Below are 22,127 nucleotides of genomic sequence, written 5' to 3' on the forward strand. Positions count from 1 at the left end.
TTTATTAGTTAACACTACTGAACATAAATATATTTCCATCAATTAAAATCTACAACCACATGAGATTTTCATTAATTAAAGTGCACGTGAGAAAAAACTGTTAGAAAAATAAAAATTATATAAAAAAATATAAAATTATATAAAAAATTTTCCTATAAAATTTTAATAATCTTAAAGCTTTTTTTCTTAATTTGAAATGAGGACAACTTCTCTTGTTATTGTGTATCACTTTCATTAATAAGATTCATTCAGAGTATAAATTGATATTTATAGATTAATTAGTAAATGTGTAATTATAATCTATGTGCAGGTATGGTAGAATCACTTAAAACATTATTAGTATTGTTATATCAAGCTTGGATTTGATATTTGTAATGCAAAATGTTATTAAGAGACATACTTCTATACTTTACCCTTCATTTTTTCATATCTATTAGTGCTGATTCTGAAATGTATTAAAACTTGAGTGTAGTATTTGATTTGTTAATTTGATTCCTTAACTTTGTAATGAGTATTAATATATGATTTTTCTAAATTTTATTTTTAACTTTGAAAACAGAAATGCAAAAAGAAAGGATATCTCAATGCTTAGAAAAAAGAGTTCAGGGTGATTTTCTGAAACCAGCTTCTGTATATAACTCTGTTAATTTATACTTGTTAATATGGCAAGTAATGCCATTGAGGATGAAAAATACAGTCTGAATAAGAAATTATCTGTTTGCATATTGCTGAGAAGTAAGATTTAAAATTCAACACACTGACTATGATAAAAGTTGCATTGAGAGAAAGAAGGGGGAAAAAAAGTAGTTGTACTTCTGAAAATAAATTCCAAATTTAAAGAATAATATTAAGGAATTACATGAAACTATACTGAAGAACAAGCTGAAATACTGAAATATACATATACCTGCAAAGTACAAAAATATTAAATAATTCATTGAAAATATGTTGTTAAAAATGATAGTACTTGAGTAAGTTAAAAATGGTGGCCAGTTTATTTTGCTCTCATATTAACTCTTCAGATTGTTGATGTGTAATAATGAATGAGTCAATGCAAATGAATATAACTGAAGAATAAAGATGGATCTGCATAGATAAAATTAGACAGGACTATCATAATAACATGATATTCATTAATTTACAGAGTTATTTCTGTAAACATTTCGCTTAAAGGTATTTCTATAATAAGTAAATAAACACTTGTACTAGTTTTTTAGGAGAAAAATGAGAATATTAGGCATTTAAAATTAAGTATTAGAGAAGTTTATTTCACTAGCCCAGTAACTCTAACCAGTAACCCAGTCAAAGTCAGCAAAATTTATTGCAAATATCCAGACTAAGGTAATTTGATAGATGAAATATAACTTGTTGTAAACATTTCCTTAAATTCAGTATGACGAATTTTGTTTATAAAATGAAAATCATTGATGTATGTGGTATTTGAATATTTTTGTTTGCATTTCTGAGTTTCCTGATATTGTTCTGACTATTATTATTGTAATAATATCACAGTATCACAGTGATAGTAACTGTCAAATTGTGACAACTTATCTGTTGCACTGAGAGTTTATGAAATCTCACGTGTACACTGAAAATGAAAGGCATTTATGAGGAGGGATTAGGAAGAAGTAAGGAACTAATGTTTGTTAGCAAAAGAAATCATAATTGTTTTGAATATTTTGTAAAGTAATTAATTGAACTTTATGAATTGGTTTGACAAACTCTGTTATTTTCAATTAATCATAAAATAAGCAAAGTATCAAAGACAATCATCATTTGTTAAAAATCATTGTCTCTAGATGAATATTTATAAATATCAATATATGCTAGGCATTATTGTTAGATTGTGAAAAATGAAGAATGAGATATATATTGATGCAGAGTTGTTGCTTTGTAGGTCTATTGTGGATGTGGGAGCAATTGCTATGTTGAATCTTCCCCTGTGTAGAAATTTCATGCATTCAAATGCATGCTACTGAATTCATGCATTATGTTTAGATCTTGTCACTGCAATGGCTGTCATTTATGTGTTAAAAAGACAGCGACATAATCTGCATGGATTTGGTGATTAAATCTCATTTCTTTCTCTTTTTCTTTTCTGCATTTATTGAAGCTTGACTTGATCCAAGAGACCGCAGTAGTAGGTTGCGTTGATGGTCTGACGTCCGTGTAAGAAATCTACCAGTAGGACACCCCTTCAATCCGCAAAACCATGGCCAACATTTTCCCCGCAGACATCGAGTTTTGGTTCGTACTTGCATGCTTTGATTCGGGGGTGTAATGATGCACCCATGTCTCATCACTGGTGGCAATTTTATGCAAAGCTTCCCCTTCTTCAAAACGAGTTCGAAGCAGTTGAGAAATGCAAACTCTTGTGGCTTTTTGATCATCATTCAGCAACCTTTGGAACCCAATGTGCTGAGATTTTTCTGAAGCCCAAATGCTTTCTGATGATTGATTGGGCACTTTCATAGCTGACACCAAGTTCTTCCGAAATTTGAAGCGATGGGAAACGTCGATCCCATTCGCTAAGCTCACGAACACGTGCAATGTTTTCATTAGTCACACTCGTGCGAGGATGACGGGGATGTGCTTGATTCGCAACACGTTCACGGCCTTGCTTAAATTGGTTGCACCAAACCTTCACTTTTGACCATGAAAGCGTAGCTTCCTCGAACTGGGCAAGCAGTCTGCGGTAAATTTCGGCTGGTTTCATGTTTTCACAGACGAACAGAGAACTTTATAATTATGTTTTCACAGAGAAACTTTATAATTATGTGTTGCTCCAGAGAGATGGGCACACTCATTGTAAGGGCACTTAAGCACTGGACAAGCTGGCTGATGTGGTTTCCCTACTCTAGGTATCCCCACCTAACGACTACAAATGCCCAATCACACACAAATACCCTTCCCCACTCTCAGCCAATAAAGGCTTGTTTATATATGATCGACCTGCATACCTCATTAATTCTTTTAGAGTTGATCGATTTATTTATACACTTTGTGTCGCCACCATTTATTGCTCTATTAAGTGAAATAAGACCAGACATAAAGAACAACGTTGTTGGATAAAAATTAAATGTGCCAGAGGTCATACAGCACGACAGTGTCATCAAGAGGCTTGCGGGGAATCTGCATTGCCTTACAGAACCATAGCAAGATGGGTGAAAGCATTCAATGAAGGACGCCAAAACGTGGCAGACATGCTGCGGCCAGGTCGTCCGAGTGTCAGCGATGCAGACGTGCAAGCTGTTGACGCACTAGTGGACAGTGATTGCCGCCAAACGGTTCATCAGCTGGCTGGACAAACAGGATTAGCGCATATGACTGTGTTGCACATTCTGAAGGAATGCCTGTCCATAAGAAAAATTGCTTCACGATGGGTTCCACATCACTTGACGGAAATGCAGAAATGGCTACGATACAATGCTGCCAGAACCCACCTGGAGCGCTATGAGCGCAAAGGAGATGCTTTTTTACGGCATGTCATTACGCTGGATGAGACTTGGGCGCGATCGTACCAGCCAGAACTGAAACGCCAATCAAACGAATGGTGTCATCACAGGTCACCACGACATTCGAAATTTCGTCAGAACCCCAGCAATGTGAAAGTTATGGTGATTATCATGTTCAACTGTGATGGTGTCATTCTAACACATACCGTTCCCCCACAGCAGACCGTCACTGCGCAGTATTACTGCTCATTTTTGGATCACAATCTCCGACCAGCTTTGAGAAAAAAACGGCGACACTTTCTGCAGAACGCTCCTCTCATTTTGCGTGACAATGCTTGGCCGCATGCAGCGCAAGCTGTGACTGATTTGTTCAAGCGATGGGGCTGGGAAGTGCTTTACCATCCACCATACTCCCCAGATCTAAGCCCATGTGACTATGGCTTAATTCCTAAGGTGAAGGAACCACTTCGTGGCACTTGCTTCCAAACTGTTCCTGAGATTCTTGCGGCAGTAAACCGGTCCATTCAAACTATTAACAAAACAGGCGCTGCTACAGGTATTCTGCGACTTCCACATCGTTGGAAACGGGTTGTACACAATGCTGGCGACTATATTGAAGGACTGTAAAACATGGTGACATGAATCACTTTTGTATTCCTTGTAAATAAATAGTTGCCACTATTAAAGTTCCAACCCTCATATTATTTTAATCTGGTTGATTAAAATCACTGTATATTGGAGTTTTGTTACTGGTTTAATTCCCAGTGGAACAGGATGTGTAAGCTTTTACATTGTTTTCTCCATGTGTAGTAAAATATGTGCGAATTTCCTTTAAATTTGTTCATGTTAATATGTCTTCTAACCTGGAGTAAATGATGTTTTATTATGATTAAGCATTTATTTGTCTGCTTTTCTAGATTAGTGCATAAAAATATTTAACTGATTAAAAATGATAGCTTCCTTTCTTATTATGTATATGAAATTAAATTGAAAACTACTTATTTTATGTTCCATAAAGATTATCCATCATGGTCTACAATACTGGCACAACTTGAAAAATAACAAGCTTTGAGTTGTGACCATTTTCAGTATTGTAAAATTATCTTTGCAGCAGCACTGGCACATATTTTAGCTCAATACTGTTATAATAAATGACAGCAATGTGTATGTGTTGCATTCCTTGGTATCAAACATATCAAAATTTTACTGCATAAATATTTATCATGGCACTGTATACTTCAACGACATTTCTGTATCAAAAGTAAGAGAGCAATCACAGGATTACTTCGTTTTGAAGATTTCTTTTAAAGAAATAGATTTTGAAGGTGAAAAGACAGCAGGTGTAGGAAAAATCTCCAGTCCTTTCAGGAAGCATTATTGGAAAAACTTATTATAAACTACTTGCAAGAATATATGGAGATTATCTATGGAGAAATTTGACAGTCTATACTGTTTTATAGCCAGCAGTGCAATAGGAAGTTCTTCTTTAGCATTTTGCAGCAATCTAAAATTTTAACAATAAAAATGCATTCTATTTTGATACTTATGTAGGCTGCTGTTGGAAAATCGTTCACTCTTTTATATCCTGTTTACTGATGTAGAACTAAAACCAAGGAAAACCCAACCAAGAACCAAGGAAAATATTAAGAATGCCATTTTGTAATTTTGTAACACCTGTCACAATATGGTAACATTATTAATAAAATTCAGTTTATTGTTTTCGAATTTTGTGTATGAGCCATGAACTTCGAGAACAATTCAATATAATATTAAAAAATTTGATAAAAATTTTTTTACTAACATTATTTCATAAAAAATTTGATAATTTTTTTTAATTTTATGATCTTTTAGTAATGCTTATTTCTTAATCTGACAATTAAGTGTACGATTCTTGCATTTCAGAACCAAGGAAAACTTTAGGCATGCTTATCTCAATACTTCATGTTTTGAGTTGTACTAATATTGCAGCTCATGAATGATACATAGCTATATTAAGCAGCAGCTTTGTTAATAATATTTATCTGTAGACCTAACATAGCTCTATATTTTTACAATATGACTTTAAAGAAGTTTAGAAGTATTTTTTAATAATATCCATTTTTGTATAGATATAATGCTATTGCTATTTTATATCTATAAGGTGAACTTAAAGGGCAATTTTTCATTTATCTCCTCCCTGAATATAAACATTACAGTGTTGTATTAGCAAATTAACTTTCAAAATAATAATTATTGATATATGTGTTATGTGAAATTAGTAACACAACAACCTTGAGTCCGGAGTAGAGTTATATACAAGATTTCAATTGATTTCGAGGGCAAACAAATACAGGTCCCTCTTTGTGAGGAGCAAAGAAATCTGCAGGACTGGAAAGCAGTGGGCATAATTTTACAGTGGACATTTATACTCCACAGTGTTATTAATGTTATTTCTAATAGCAGAATGTCTTCTCTGATGGCAAGCAGAAAATTTTGTAAAGGCTTTGACCACGAGAGAAAATCCTGGGTCAATGGAAACTGATCTCAAATAATTGAGTTCATTAGCAGACAAAGGTTCTGCAGAACAAAATTTGAAAGCATGAAATGTATAATAGTAAAAAGAAGCCATTTTTTGCTTAGCCAGGTGACATGGTTTTAGCATAGGGCAGTAAACAAACAGAAATCCTGGATCAATGCAAACTGATCTCAAATAATTGAGTTTATTAGCAAGCAGAGCTTCTGAAGAACAAACTTCATGAACATGAAATACATAATAGTAAAAAGAAGCCATTTTTTCTTAGCTAAGTGACAGGGTTTAGCAGGGGGGTGAACAAATATAAAAGTGTTTAGTAAACAGTAGTGTCAAAATCAGATTCATTGCGAATTATAAGAATATCAAAGAAGGGAAGGGAGTTGTTAGATTAAAAAGTGAACTAGATAGCTGGATCAATCAAATTCATAACAGATAAAATTTGGGATAAATCTTCTTTATTACCATGAAAAAGTGTGAAAGTGTCGTCTATGTACAAATCCAGAAATGAAAAGAAAATTTCTGAAATAATCTCACTTCAAAATAGTGCGCGTAAATGTCAACAAGTACAGGGCTGAGAGGATTACCCATGGCTCTCTCAATTTGGTGATAATATTAACTTTGGAAAACAAAGTGTTTTGTATTCAAAGAGATTTTTACTAAGAGAAATTAACTCTTCAATTTTAGTGTGTGTAAAATGGAATTCTTGAAGCCTGATTTCAAGACAATTTGTGCTCCTTTGACTGAAACATAAGTAAACAGTGATTTCACATCAAAGGAAACTACAATGGAATGCAGGAGAGAAAAATCTTTAAGTATCTCAATGACTTCAAAAGAACTTTTTACAGTGTGAATATTATTAGAAAGTAATGGAGAAAATCTGGAAACTAAATATTTAGCCAAAGGATGCTGTTCCTTAAATGGAAACAATAGGTCAAGACGGAACTCCAATTTTATGGACTTTGGGAAGAGTATGGAACCTAGCACTGTTAGCAATAGGTGGAATAAAAGATTTTTTTAAATTGAATTGGGATGATAGGAGAAGACTGAACAACTGTTTTTACTTTTGTGAGATCAGAATTTGAAAGAATTTTGGCTTTCATTTATCAGTTTTGAGACTCTGTATGTGTTTTTGTCCATAACAATAATCTGTTAGTTCTTATCAGCTTTAAAAATTATAATGTTAGCATTAGAGTGAATTTCACTTAAGGCCTTCATTTTCTTTCGCTTAAGATTTGAAACAAATGATCTGTTATTAAAATCCATGTTGTGAGTAATTGAGTATTGGATTGTGTCCTTCTGTGTTTCTGAAGTTTTAGAGAATTTAAAAGTTTTTTCAATAGCAGTGATGATTTGAGGAGTTGAAGGTTTAGATGTTTTTTAAAAGTTGAAGTTATATTTTAATATTTTCATATTATCTTCTGAAAGATTAATATTAGAGATATTAATGATGGGATTAGGATTTGCAGTGGGAAGGTTAAAAAGGTGGGTGGGACTAGCTGATAGGGGTGAAAGCTTTTGGAATTTAGAAACAAGGACACTTTTATGGCCTAGACAAGTGGTATCAGTTCTAGATCAAGATTTACAATCAAAAGAAGGGAAATTAAAAGTAGAATTGGCAGTTTTTAAATGAAGGTAATATAATCCAAATTCAATTTTAGCCAAACCTGAGTTTCTTATTATGTAATGAAGAGCTGACAGTTTGAATTTATGCATAATTTTTGTATTGTGAACAGAAGATTTAAGACTACATTTGACTTGTATAAATTTGGGAATGATACAAACTTGTATAATTTAGCACATGTAATTGTAAATTTGCACATGTGCAAACTTGTGTATATTTCAGAGTGAATTGTTCAGAAAGCTTCTTCAATTGGTAAATTAGATTTTCTTGAAACTCCATAAACTGAAAGATTTTTCCCCCTCTGTGTTCCATTACGGTTCAATGTCACTGCTTAACTACTATTCCAGTTGAAGGAATACTAAATTGTCTTTGAAACTAGGCTTTGAGAATTCCTTTCACAGTTACTGAAACCAAGAGTTAATTTCTGTTACTAAAATCTCAAGAGTTCAACGAACTTTTTTTCCAAAGTGATTATTATCGCCAAATTCAGCAATTAGCTATGGGCAATCCCCTCAGTCTTGTACTTGCTAATATTTACATGCACTATTCTGAAGTCAGATTATTTCAGAAACTACCTTTTTGTCTCTGGATTCGCTACGTAGATGACACTATCACACTTTCTGATGGTAATAAAGATTTATCCCAAATTATGTCTGTTATGAATTTGTCTAATCCAACTATCCAGTTCACTTTTGAATTCGAATCTGAGAATTCCCTACCTTCCTTGATATTGTTATAATTCACAGTGAATCTGATTTCAGTATTACTGTTTACCATAAACATTTTTCTGTTTGTTTACCACCCCATGCTAAGCCATGTCACTGGCTAAGCAAAAAATGGCTTCTTCTTAGTATTATGTATTTTGTGCTCTCGAAGTTTGTTCTTCAGAACCTCTGCTTGCTAATGAACTCAATTATTTGAGATCAGTTTCAATTGATCCAGGATTTTCTCCCGTGGTAATCACTCTCTCCTGTGGTAAACACTTTTTTGTTTGTTTACTACCCTGTGCTAAACCATGTCACCTGGCTAAGCAAAAAATAGCTTCCTTTTACTTATGTATTTTGTGCTTGTATTATATTACATATTATGTAAGCAAAAAATGGCTTCTTTTAATGATTATTCGTAAGTTTGCTCTTCAGAACCTGTGCTTGCTAATGAACTCAATTATTGGAGATCAGTTTCCATTGATCCAGGATTTTCTACTGTGGTCAAAGCCTTAAAAGATTTTCTGATTGCCATCAGAGAAGACATTCTGCTATTAGAAAATAACATTAATAGCCTTCTTGTGTTTCCATTTTATCCTTTTGTCAGTTTTAAAATTGCATGGATTCTTCAGAAGTTCAATTTGTCTAATCCAACTATCCAGTCATTTTCTTGCCTATCAATAAAAATCCATGGTTTAACTCTTAAAGATTACATTTCTAACTTTAATTTTTTTTGAATTTATAGCATATCATGTCAGTGCGGTTTGAGATGCATCAGCCAATTTAAAAGAGTGTTAAAGTTTCGTATCGAGGAACACCAATCTTATGTCCGAAAAGGCAAAATTAAAAAATCTTTGATAACTAATCTTTGTTGGGAATGTAATAATAATTTTGATTTTGCGTCTGCAAAAATCATTTAAAAAGCTTCTTCAATTCGTGAATTGGATTTACTTGAAGTTTTTCGCAAAGTTAGTCACAAAAGTTTATCTTAACCTAAAAGTCCAATCCAGTCATTCCTACAACTTTTAAAATTCTACTAATTTAATTTTTTAATTTCATTAATATTTTGGCCAAAGATGGCACTACCTTCTCATTTGCTTCTTTGTGGAGTATAAATATGACCGTAAAGCCCACTGCTTTCCAGTCTTGCAGATTTCTTTGCTCCTGATGAAGAGGGACCTGTACCAGTTTGCCCTTGAAATAGCTTGAGATCTTATACCTAAATCTATGCCAAACACGAGGTTGTTGCATTACTAGTTTCGTGTTTCACTTAGTGTGTTTCTTTTTCATTTCCATATGTGTTATATTCTAAGTTACAGCTAAACTTTTAATATTTTACAGGAAAAATAAAAAACCTCAGAAGAGAGGTAAAGTTAATTTAATTGGAAGACTTCAGTTATCAACAGAAAGAAGTGAACAAGAAGAAAATGAACGCATAGTACTACTTCGAACACTCAGAACTCAGGTTAATGTTTCTTTCAACTATTAACCTATTCTAAATTTTATGCTACATGTTTGTAATTACTGTAAATATATTGATTTTTTATTGTTGTTATCTAAAGTATAAATTTTCAAAAGGTTATTCACAAAAATAGTGAGCTTGTTAGCAAAAACTGCTGTATAGAAATAACTATGCATGTTATTATTGTCAGAAGTACGTATCACATATGAAAAGTCTAAATAAATAAGTATGAAATGCTGGACTAATCTTTTCCTCTTTAAGGTTAGGTTAGATTATGTGAATATGGGAAAGTATGCAAGAACTGTTTGCCTAAGAGGAGGAATTCCTTTATAGAAACTTACTAAGGGAAGTTGGCTTGCTTTTGCATTACATGAGGGGGGGAACTCACCAAAGCCGACCATTCAGCCATCTCGTTTGCATAGATTTGAACCTCGGTCAAACTCTCAGCATTTTTTTTTAACCATTCGGCTACTAGTGTGGGTGCTTACTTTGACACTTTTTACGATGTGTGGCAGCAAACTCATCATGGATCTACAATTTTAAGAGATAATGTAGCATTCTGAATCAAATAACCTCTTTTTCTGTCTTGATGCAGGGCTTCCACATGCTTAGAAAGTCAGTAAATTGGAAAATAGCTTGGAATTGTTGGTAAAATCCAGACCATTTTTCCAAAAAGTCAAAATATAAAGTTAAAAATTTAAGTCAAAATATTTAAGTTAAAATATATAGAGTAAATTTAAAACTAAACCTGAATCAAACTAAATACAATATTTGGTTTGGCAAAGTAGAAAAGTAAATTGGTAGAAAATTATAAAGTTGCAAAATGTGCAAACAGTTTCTGCATAAATTGACACAAGGGAAAATTTACAAAACACCTCATCAACTCAAAATGTTGGCATTTAAAAAAAGTCAAATTATCATGTGATTTATTTATTTTATTTTTTATTTTTTACTTTTTATAATTTCACTTGTTTTTTCATTTGTGCAGTAATCGTTTGAAATTTTTTATATCATTTCACTTTTCCAACTTTGTCAAACTGAGTATCAGGGCTGGATTTACGTATAAACTACACAAGCTATAGCTTAGGGTCCCCACTTTCTTGCCCCCCCCAATTAAAATATAGTGTATATAGAATTAAAATATATTATAACAGATGTATAAAGGTCCCCAAATCTCAAATAGCTTAGGGCCTTATCAAGTGTAAATCTTATTCTGCTGAGTATGATATTTGAATTTGCTTTGATTTTAGTTTAAATTATTACCACTGATTTACTGCAGCTTTTAATGCATGTTTTTTTTATTTACAATTAATATCTTTATTACTAAATTATAAATAATATTTATGTGTGTATGTTCCTTGCATAAGGGAATAAGGGTGAAACATAGGAGCTGCCAATTTTTTAATTTGCATAATCCCTCACATGAGCACCTCAGATTGAATTTTGATTTTTTTTTATTTATTTTGTGTGAATTTAATGAACTTTTGATTAAAAACTCTGTAATTTAAAAGGTTTATGTTGCCACTCAGCAACATATAAGATATCTATGTTTCAAATATATCAGAAAACCTGGTGATATAAAAGAAGTATGCTGCCAGTTGGCAAAGTGCAGGTATTTGTCTTTCAAATTTAAATGCATTGTGAAATAATTGTGGCACTTAGAGCCACCAAATTTTGAACACCGTCTTCATCTGAACGCTGAAGCACAACTTTCATATTTTGTGCAAATTTAAGGAACATTTGATTAACTGTCTGATTGCTCAATTTGTAGACCAAAATAGCTTAAAAAACTTTTTTTTCCCTATATTTTGATTCTATATATATTGGAGAATTGAAAAATGAGCTTTTTCTTTTTATAAAATACTTATATATATATATATAATATAAATTTTTATCATGAGAAACTAAAGTTGCCAGAAAAAACAATTTCAGATGTTATCACCCCCCAAAAAATTTTTCTAAATAAATTTCAGTCGAATTACAGTTAATTTATATTTATTGCATAATATAAAAAAGCAAAATGTATAAAATTTAAGAAAATATAAAGCACTGAGGAAAAACTACCGTAGAAATGCAGTTTAGTATGATAGAGTTCAAAACAGGTTTCAAGACAAAGTCTAACTTCACGGTCTTTGCACCAGATTCAATAAATCTAGTTAATGATCAATCTAATTAATAATTCAATAATTTAATTAAATAATTAAGATAATTGCTGAATGTTTTCTAGCAGCCATTTCTGTAAAAAAAAACACCAAAAAGTGAAGTTTGAGCGGTAATACCACGTGCCTTCAAATGCCGCAATTTAGTGGAGAACTAACAATATCTGTTGGCCAATATGTAAACTAAACGTCTAATACTGTATATAATTTATTTCAATGGGAAAAAACGGGATGCGCTCCTCAATAAAGGAAGAAAAACACATGCCCGGGGGATGAGCAGATTTTGCTACATTTGAGTTGCCCGTGGAAATCGCAGGATGAGCAGCCAAAGAGTTAAAACCTCAACATCTAAAATCTTTGTTGCTTATCAATGCTTAAGATATTTATATTTTGAATTTAATGAAGAGACTTGGTGATTTAAAAGAAATGGGTTGCCACTCTTGGAATTAAAATGTTTTTATCTTCTTTATGGCAGTGTATTGTCATTTACGCAAAACGACTTTAATTTTTTCTTTCAAATTTATTCTGTAATTAATTAACAAACTACGCTATTCAAAAGCAATAAACTCATTCATTTCATTTATTTATTACTAAGGGGGTCATGAAATTATACTAGCATTCAAATGCATATATATATGTTTGTGTGTGTAAACGTACAGATACACCAAAAATGGGATAAAGTTTAATTAATAATTACTATTAATGTCATGCAAAGGGCTTCAAAATTGATTGATTAATTAAGAGAGATAAAATACATGGTGATTCAAGAAAACATTTAACAAAAGCAACAGCTGAGGAAACGGAGATTGTCTCCATTGAAGCCGTGGATGCGTTGGCAGTAGTATGGCTAGTTACGCATACCACAAAATGGCTGACGTGCACTTGATGTATGCATGCCCAGCTGCAATCGATGAAAAGCAATGTGAATGAATCACGAGAAATATCCTGATATAGAAAGTTGCCTTGCCACTCTGCATCAACGATTGTGCGAAACAGTTCATTCGATATGCAAAAGCCAAATGCCGGTCGCCAACGAATAACTCGGACAGTTTTTTTCCAAAAGAAAGCATTCTCCAAGATCTGGAGCATAATCCTTCAACAAGTACATGAGTTGTAGCCCGAGATACTCATATCCCTGTCTGGCGTATTTTACATGACAAAGGACTGCATCCTTTCCATTTACGATGCATCTGGACATTGGAACCGGAAGGCTACAACAAGCACATAGATTTTGCGTGGTGATTTTTGCAAAAAAATTGTGCAAACCAAAACTTCACAGCAAGTGATCTCGTCACTGATGAGGCTACCTTCTCACTAGAGGGTGTGATGAACATACACAGCTTGCGTACTTGGGCAGATAAAAACTCACATGCTACATGTATGCATGCCTCACAGTGCAAATTTGCCCTCAGTATGTGCTCTAGCATTGTAGGAGACTTTTTACTTGGTCCATACTTTCTCCCAGAATGACTTGATTGGCTGCATTTATGTAGCATTTTTGCAACAGGGTTGCCACGCTACCTGGAAAACTGGAAAAAGTCAGGGAATTTGAAAATTGACCAAGAAGTTCAGGGAATTTCATATGGCGATCCCCCCCCAAAAAAGCGAGTTTTGCACCGACGTTGGAAACGATCACTTTTATTGGCGAATTGTGTATTGGGTGAGCGTCGTTCGGGCAGCTGGAATAGAGCCAATTTTTCACAGCTCCAATTAGATTGTCTTTTAGAAAGGCAAAGCAAATTTCAGGTAACCTCGAGAATCGCATGTGCAGTGCATGTTGAACTAAGCAAAATACTTATTGTCGTATAAAACAAAATCGGTTTAATACTAATATACGGTACCATGGAAGTTAGAATCAAAGAATATGTATTGTTAAGAAGGAAAATTTCGATTTTTTTCCTCCCTGGAGCAAATTACAGAAAAAAACCTATGGTATGATTATACATTGTATGTCTCCCAGACAATGCAATACAGTCCGTACAACGCCTAGGTATGCTGAGTATCAAATTATCGATCTGATCTTGGGGGATATTACACCACTCAAAAAGCAATGCTCTCCGAAGTTCCGGTAGACATGTAGGAGGAGGTTGACAGGCTGCAACTTGTCGATGTATCCCACATGTGCTCTACCGGATTCAAGTCCGGTGAGAATGCTGGCCAGTCCATACGGGTGATATCGCCGATTGAAGGCATTCGCTTACGATGTTTGCACGGTGAGGATGGGCGTTTTCATCCATAAACACAAATTGTGCGGCCATGGCGCCCCAAAACAAATGTACATGTTGTTCCAGAATGATGTCCTGATAGATTTGGCTTGTCATGGTTCCAATTTGAACATGCAGGTCAGTTCTGGAACCCAGAATAATTCCACCCCAAATGAGCACTCCTGCACCACCGTAACGGTGTTGTTCAATGATGTTTTCTTGGTAGTAACGGGTACCTGGAGCTCTCCATATGAAAGTCCGGCGAGAATCAGACTGCAAGCTAAACCTGGACTTGTCGGAAAACATCACACAAGCCCACTGTTGCGGTGTCCACAATGCATGCTCTCTACTCCAGGATTAACCGCAGGCGACAGTGAGTTGCAGTAAGTGGAATGCATATGACAGGTCTACGAGCATATAGACCAATCTGCCCTAAGCGTTTGTACATGGTCTGCCTTGAAATTGTCGTACCAGTGGCTTAAGAGAGCTGACGAGACAGGTCTCAGGCTGTGCTCCGCCAGTTTTTTTTGGCAGTAACTGCCAAATACCGGTCCTCATTCGGCGTTGTAACTCTGGGGCAACCTGTGCTGTAACGTCTACTCTCACATTACCATCATCTTGGAATGTTGCCAAAGCCTGGAGATGATACTCTGGGCAATTCCAAGTTTGTCTGATACTTCCAGTTGGGTACGCCCACATTCCAGACGGCCGATAATTCTACCACGTAAAAAATCATCCATTTGCTTCCTTTGTGTCATAACTATTCGGTTATTGCACTGAAATGCTTATAAAGTGCCTGCGAAAAATTTTACTTCTTTGCCTGTATTCCTTATATATCACTCTCTTACACTCTCGTCATTGTGACGTACCATCAGTGTCATCTAGTTACTACCTGAAATTTGCATACGGTTCTTGAAGATGTGTGTTGTGATTTTACAGGTGATATATTTATTTTAGAGTTCGATTTCCGCGTGACTCCGAATTATCCTTAATTTATGGACATGAATGTGATTGAAAATGAGAATATAACACTAAGTTTGAAGCATTCAAATTTTTTAAGAAACTTGAAACACTTGAAAAATAATATAATGATAAAAACCTGTTATCTGAAATCTTTAAGGTACAGATGGCAAGCGGCTCGGATGTGACTCGATATTAGATACGTAATATACAAAATAATTTTTTTTTCAATTTTTTGTATGAGTTTACTTTTATTGCAATTTTTTTTTCAATTTTTTGATTCAGTTTTAATACTTCACCATATTAAATTGTTATTATTCTATATATTTATTCTATTATTCTATATATGTATTCTTAATTAATATATATATTCTTAATTATTTCTACATGTGTAATAATTTAGAGGAGGAGACTCAGATGTTTTTAATCATGATTGTTGTTATAGATGGTAATGGAATGTATATATATAATTACATAAAGTTGCAGACGGGCTAGTGAAAGAAAATTTTCTTTATTTTTGAGAAGCACAGTTTTAAAATGAATTGCACATCATTATAATTATACAGTTGATGAAAGAGAGATAATTTGGCAACATCATTGCTAAACAGCAAGCAAGAGCTGGAATGTAACCCATTTAAAATGAAAGCTTAGGAGAGTTGTGAAAAAGTTATTCCTCTCAAATTTCCTGTTGGCAGTTAAAAATTTTAATAACTGGTGGCCATTTGAGTTTCAGTTTGCAAAACTATCTGCATCACCAGCATAATGCAACAGTTATGTGACATGTATTAATTTGAAAATATTGCATTTTAGAGATTTATTATAAGAATTTACAATTTTTAGATCAAAACAGCAAAGTAAACAAATTAAAGCTAGAATTTTTATTTACATATTTCACCCACACAACACACATTGATCAGCTATTAAAATTCCTGTACCATGAAGGCAACATGTAACAAACAGCAAATTTTGCCTGAAAAATAATATATGTGGGGATATGCATTCCAGAACATGCACACAGAGCAGGTATAAGCAACACCATCTGTCTTGTGTGTAAATGGAAAGATTGGACAGCAGTTGTTTTATAAGGTATTTCTCCCACCTTCTTAGCGAGCCTTCATGGTGTAGTGGTGTGCACATTCAGCGTGTAATTGAGAGGTCAACGGTTCGATTCCTGGTGAAGGCGTTGTTAATTTTTCATCTTGACTGCCTCCAAAAATACCTGTCTCTACAGTTTAACATGGAAATCACATTTCAGCTTTGGTTGTTGGTGTTAAGGTCTGTTATCCTCACGTGAGGAGGAACTTTTACCAGCACTTATCACAGTTTGACTGTGGCAGGATCACGGCCTTTCGGGACTGCAGTTTATTTTCCACAACATTGCTACTCATGTAAGTTGGAAACTCAACTCATTACTGTCAAGTGAATGGGGAATTAATAGGTCCAGTAGGATCCTGCAGGGTGCCATGTGGGATCTCAATGACCAGAGCCACTAATATCCAAGAGGATATATATTTATATATGTTGTCCTCTTGACCTTGAAGATTATACAACCATGGCACATTTGAGTCAAACTTGGTTCCTGTGCAGGATGACATGTGTAGCATCTTTTTTATGCCTTTCCCTGTTATTGCCGTGGAGACAGGTTACACCCAGTGCAAGAAACAACAGCACTGGACACAGGAATGGCACCAAGTCATCTTCTCGATCACATCGCGGTTCTGCATACAGCATGATGTTGGATGTATTCAATCATGGAGGCAGGGAGTAGCACGAATGATGGCAACTTGCATTTGTTATTGTCATAATGCCTAAGCTCGTGGCATGCTAATGTGGGGTGCCGTGGATAGACATTCAGTTTATATCTTGGTCTCATAGCTGGTAATCTGGATGGCCACTGGTACATTTATGACTTGTTAAGGCTCATGAATGTGCCCTATCATCGAGGCCTAAGTAATGAAATCATTCGACTAAATAATGCATGATGGACAGTAAGGATATGTGGTCAATACAGAGGAATTCAATTCCATTGTTGCTCTAGCCAGCAAGTTCTCCATATCTCTCATCCACCTAGAACATCTAGTTATGGGTTACCAAGAGACTGGCATGTGACCACTCATCTGTCACTATGATTGATGAACTCTGGTACAGAATTGAAGCCACATAGAATGAAGTACCCCCTTATCTGTCATCCAAGTTCAGTTCAACTTAGAGTGTAGTCAAATTGCAGCTGTTGCTGCCAGATGGGGCTGCTCTCTGTACTGAATTCTGCATTCAATATACCACAAAACCTTCATGCTGTGTGGAAGGAAGTTCTTTTTTCTTTCCACAGTGCATGCAGAATTCAGTACACTGAACTGCCATCTCTGGCAGCAGCAGCGACACTAATCCAGCCGGGCATCAAGTTGAACCGAATGAATGTCATATATAGGTGTTTCATTCATTTATATATATGTAACTATATATCATTATATATATATCTTTTATATATGTATCCTTTATATGTTAGTACTCTAGGTTGATGTACCAGAACCATATGTAAACACAAATTAAATATGTTGACCATTCTGCTTTTTTTTTTAGCTAGAGTTGTAATGGATGGTTTTGCCATGTTCTTTGGTTTCTGCAGGATTATTGTACTTAAAATTGCATTCATATGTAGGGAAGCTTGAAAGGAAGGTCTTTGTTGCAACACCACCTAGTGGTGGTTTTAGTTGCTTTTTTAATTATAATTCTGGCTTTATGCTCAGGAATTCTTATCGATAGTTTTCTGTATGTTGAGCTGATACATTGAGTTTCTGTGCTTGTTTCTTTCATTGTAAATTGGGGTAGTATATACACGTGAAGTATCTATTGTGGCAATATTTGATTTATCTGATCTTAACAATTTCCAGATAAATGAGGCTATCCAGATATTCCAGATATATGATTCCAGATATATGACTATTCCAGATAAATGAGGCTATATAATAGATCTTATTATTAAAATCTCATTGAAAAAGTTTACTTTTGATTAATGGATAGAGCCCTATTTCAATGAAAATCATAAGTGTTCGAACACTTTTGGGAGCCACTGTACCTAGCCAACCGGAAAAAAGAAGAAAGAAACAAAGTTCTTTCATTTCGTTAGAGATATATCCGAGTTCTTTAGGGTGAAAGGCAACAGCAAGAGCAAAGTTAAATTCCCAGCGAGTAACTAAAGGACATGTCTGAATATAATAACAGAAAATACGAATAAAATTCTGTTGACTTTGCATCTTTCGATACGCGCCAAAGCGGAAAAATAGATACTGTTTATGAGCTTTGCATCTGCCTTTTAAAACACTGCAGTTGAAGTGAACTAACTTCGTGATTCATGAATTTCCTTACATCTACCTTTTCGTTTCCAACGTTTTCATATAGTAGCTAGGGTTGCCATAAGGTAACTAAGATTAATTAGGGAAAAAAAAAAAAAAAAAATACTATTTAAAACTGTGTGATTACTTTGAAAATGGCTAAATTTCTTACAGATACAAAGCATACTGATCGGAAATCATATCCAAGAAAGCTAAGCTAATTGTCATTCTAGCCCACGATGCAAATTTCCAGAGAATATTTTCATTAATGGTCCTCAGGAATCGGATAAAAGTAACAAGTTTGCAGTGGAGGCAGTTGAAGCAATTCTGATTTGTCATTACAATGACTCACGCTCAATTTTGAAATTATGTGAAAGAAGAAAATGATATAAGTAAGAAAGTAAAATCAACATAAAATATGACTGGCATAAAAAGGATTGGTTTTACATCTTTTTTATTACTCATTGTTTAGGTTCCAAAAACTTTATTCATTTTTTGTCAGAGTAAAATAAACCATTTTAAATGTAGCCTGTAAACATCCCCTATCAATGCTTAACAGTTATGCCATTCCTATTCATAGCAGTTAAATTTTAACGTAGGAGGTCCACCAGCTGCCGAGCGCTAAAGTCGCTGAACACTGGTAGTTCGAGTCCTGGCTAACGGGCTGGCATGGGTGTTTTCTTAGTTTTCCCCAGTTTGAGCCAATTTCACTTAGGAACTCCTCCACGAAGGCATCCCTTCTCTCAGGCAGATAGTCCTCGTGTACTTTGCAGTAATTTAACAAAACATTAATTTAGGAAACCTGCCGTCCAGACGGGAACGTAACCGTAACCGAAGAGCCTGATTTCGAATCCCGGAGAAGGCATGTATGTAAATTGTCTGTGCCTTCATAGGACGTAACGGTGGCCGCCGGCCCCATAATAAAACGACCTCCTTTTCTGACCTTAGTAGGGGGCAACGCCTATAATCGGTTAGTGCCCGCCATAATTTAAAAAATAAATAAATAAATAAAATAAAATAGAAAGGCTTTCACGTGTTATATTACTCTCAAAGGGGCTTTTTTTTTTTTTTTTTTTTTTTTTTTTTAAATTACGTACATATACACGTTTGTGTTGGTTGTGCTGCGTTAACCATGAGGCCTATTATTATCGGCCAGGAGGGTTGCAGTACACTCGTATATATTACATTACGTTACACATACACATTTCGAGAGCATTTGGGCTAAAAATATTTAAAAACAGCATATCTTTAGAATTTCCGACAGATAGTCTTGCGCGCTGGAGATAAAAGTGTTTTTTCAATACAATGTTACCGTTACTTGATTTGAAATCATTGAGTTTGCTAATCAAAAATTCGTTTTGACAAGTTTTACAAAATATGAAATAGACAATAAAAGAAATTCTAAATTCGGGTTTCCGGGTATCCATATTCGGGTAGAGAACTACGATATTCAGAGTTTAACGTCTCTAAGTAACCCCCCCCTTTTTTTTTCCCGCACGATGCGAGAACCATACATGCATTCATGCAGATTCTGCATTATTTAATTTCTTTAAATATAATACAGGCTCTAATATTTGGGGGCAACAATTTAAAAAGTGATTCGCTGTTTATAGTGAATCCACGCAAAATGCCAAAACGAAATTAATAGCCCTGCTGAGCCAACGCCCTTTGGGCTAAAAAAAATAGGAAAGCTAAACTTCAGTCCACTTCAGCTAGTTTTTATTAGAATTTACGACTACCTGGATTTAGTGTCAAAATGGTCTTCAGTATTTAATTTTTTTCGAAATTGTTTATGTCGCCAACATCGCCAATTTAAAAAATAATAATGAAAAATCTGAAAGGGTTGATTTTACCGATCGTCCAGAAGGGCCTTTTTTTCCCTTTGAAAGTGGAGATTATGGGCAGAGACGTCCCAGGTGGAATAACGGAATATTTTAAAGGATAATACAGGTACATAATACATTTAGGGTAACACAGGAATGTTCTGTATCTCTTGTGTACTTAAAAACTGAAGGAAATATAAAATGCAATTCTATATAATTAGATGTATCATGAATTAAGTGCATTTTTACTTAAACATATTAAAATGTAAATAGATAATATTCTTTAGAATTGCATCTATTTCTTTTAAATAGCTTAGTTGTTAATACTGGACAAACGAAAGAATTATATCTTCCGTTTTTCCGAAAGGCAACTGGCTCGCATGAAAAGTGAAACAACGAAAAATCTTGTTTCAAGCGGGGGGGGGGGGGGACGACAGAGGCAAGACAACACGCGCCAAACAATTTTCTCTAGACTAAGTTTCGATCAAGGTTAATTTTTCTAAACTAAAGTTTAGTTTAGAAATCTCTATTTTAATTAGTTACTGAAGTTATCTTTAGTTTCTAAACTAAAGCTGTCTTTAGTTATCTTTAGTTTTTATCCCTGTCTTGAGCTAGCTGTAACGATCTGTAAACAAGTAACGAAGTAAGAATCATATTCAGTTGCTTTGAAAATGTGGAACACATTTAGTTTAATCTTGGTTAAATAAATAAATAAAAATATTTTTTTTTAAAAAATCAATCTTAGCTTTTCCAAAACCCCACGAGTGACCACTCAATACCGGTAGTTCGACTAAAATTGCAAACCTCTTCGAACTAGTGGGCTACATGAGTACTTCTCTTGGTTTTTCACTTGTCTGTAACATGAGTATAATCTAGTTTCCTGAGAAAGACCTCCACAAAGGCGTCCCATCCCTGAAGGTGATACCCCTACAATACTGTGTGTATTCAGTTAACATAACCTAATTTTTTAACCCGAGCGGGCGGTGAGCCAGAAGGGCTATTAGTCTCAAAACGGCATTTATGGCGTTTCACTATAAACGGCGAATCACTCTTTAAATTGTTGCCACCAAATATTACCGACCTGTATTATATTTAAAGAAATTAAATAATGAAGAAGCTGCATGAATGTATGCATGTTTCTAGCACTGTGAAGAAAGTACGGTACCTACGGTCATCCAATTTTTAATAACGTAATCCTCCACCCGAACATGAGCACCTGGACCCACGAATTTTGAATTTCGAATTTTTTCCATATTTTGGAAAATTTTAAGGAATTTTTGATTAACAAACTCAACGATTTTAAAGCCAGTAGTGGCAACACCGTACAGAAAAAAAGTGTTTTTATCTCCTGCGCGCGACACTGTCTACAGATGTTCTGTTTTTAAACATTTTGCGATATTGCTGTTGAATTGAATATTATGTGGCCTGAGTGTGAACACACAAAACGTTAAAAGACGCAGTTTTGAATGTCATATAAAATCTGAAAACTTTCAGAATTTTTTTAAAATTTTACTTACTTATTTGTTTATGTATTTTTCAAAATTGGTTTCACGCTGATTTCCTTCAAATGTTAGGTTAGGTTATTTGGCCAAGCACATTGGCCAAATAACGTAGGTTTGATTTCGTGGAGTAATTTCTAAGGAAAACTGATTGCATAGTAAAAATCACAAAAGCCAACGCAGTAGTCAACAGTTTTAACTACTCGGGTACAGTGGAGCCAGATTTGCTTCTAAAGAATTTGGAATTTAGTGACAGAATATTACAGCCATGCGCCAAAAAATGGATAATGATCCAATTCCAGATGAAAAAAAAAATCATATTTTCTTGAAAGGAAAATCATGCAAAGTGTCATTCTGTCAACCAAGAGTTTGAATCCCCCCCCTGTTAATCAGAAA

General features: G+C 34.5%; 2 long non-coding RNA genes and 1 pseudogene across 4 annotated transcripts in view; 1 reads left to right on the forward strand and 2 right to left on the reverse strand.

Annotated features, from left to right (window-relative positions):
* LOC146997266 (uncharacterized) overlaps positions 1–22,127 on the reverse strand; it is a 261,762-nt gene that overhangs the window by 207,901 nt on the left and 31,734 nt on the right. The window lies entirely within an intron of this gene.
* Positions 1–22,127, reverse strand: part of LOC146997267 (uncharacterized) — a 247,059-nt gene that overhangs the window by 203,885 nt on the left and 21,047 nt on the right. The window lies entirely within an intron of this gene.
* LOC146997269 (cullin-5-like) overlaps positions 9,505–22,127 on the forward strand; it is a 572,661-nt pseudogene continuing 560,038 nt past the window's right edge. The window contains exons 1-2 of the transcript XR_015040943.1: positions 9,505–9,533; positions 9,634–9,757. The product of XR_015040943.1 is annotated as a cullin-5-like (transcript). The remainder of the gene's footprint in view (positions 9,534–9,633; positions 9,758–22,127) is intronic.

The sequence above is a fragment of the Stegodyphus dumicola genome, chromosome 5, assembly GCF_044657685.1.
Source record: "Stegodyphus dumicola isolate Sdum_Otavi_A_Nest chromosome 5, ASM4465768v1".
NCBI lineage: Eukaryota > Metazoa > Arthropoda > Arachnida > Araneae > Eresidae > Stegodyphus > Stegodyphus dumicola.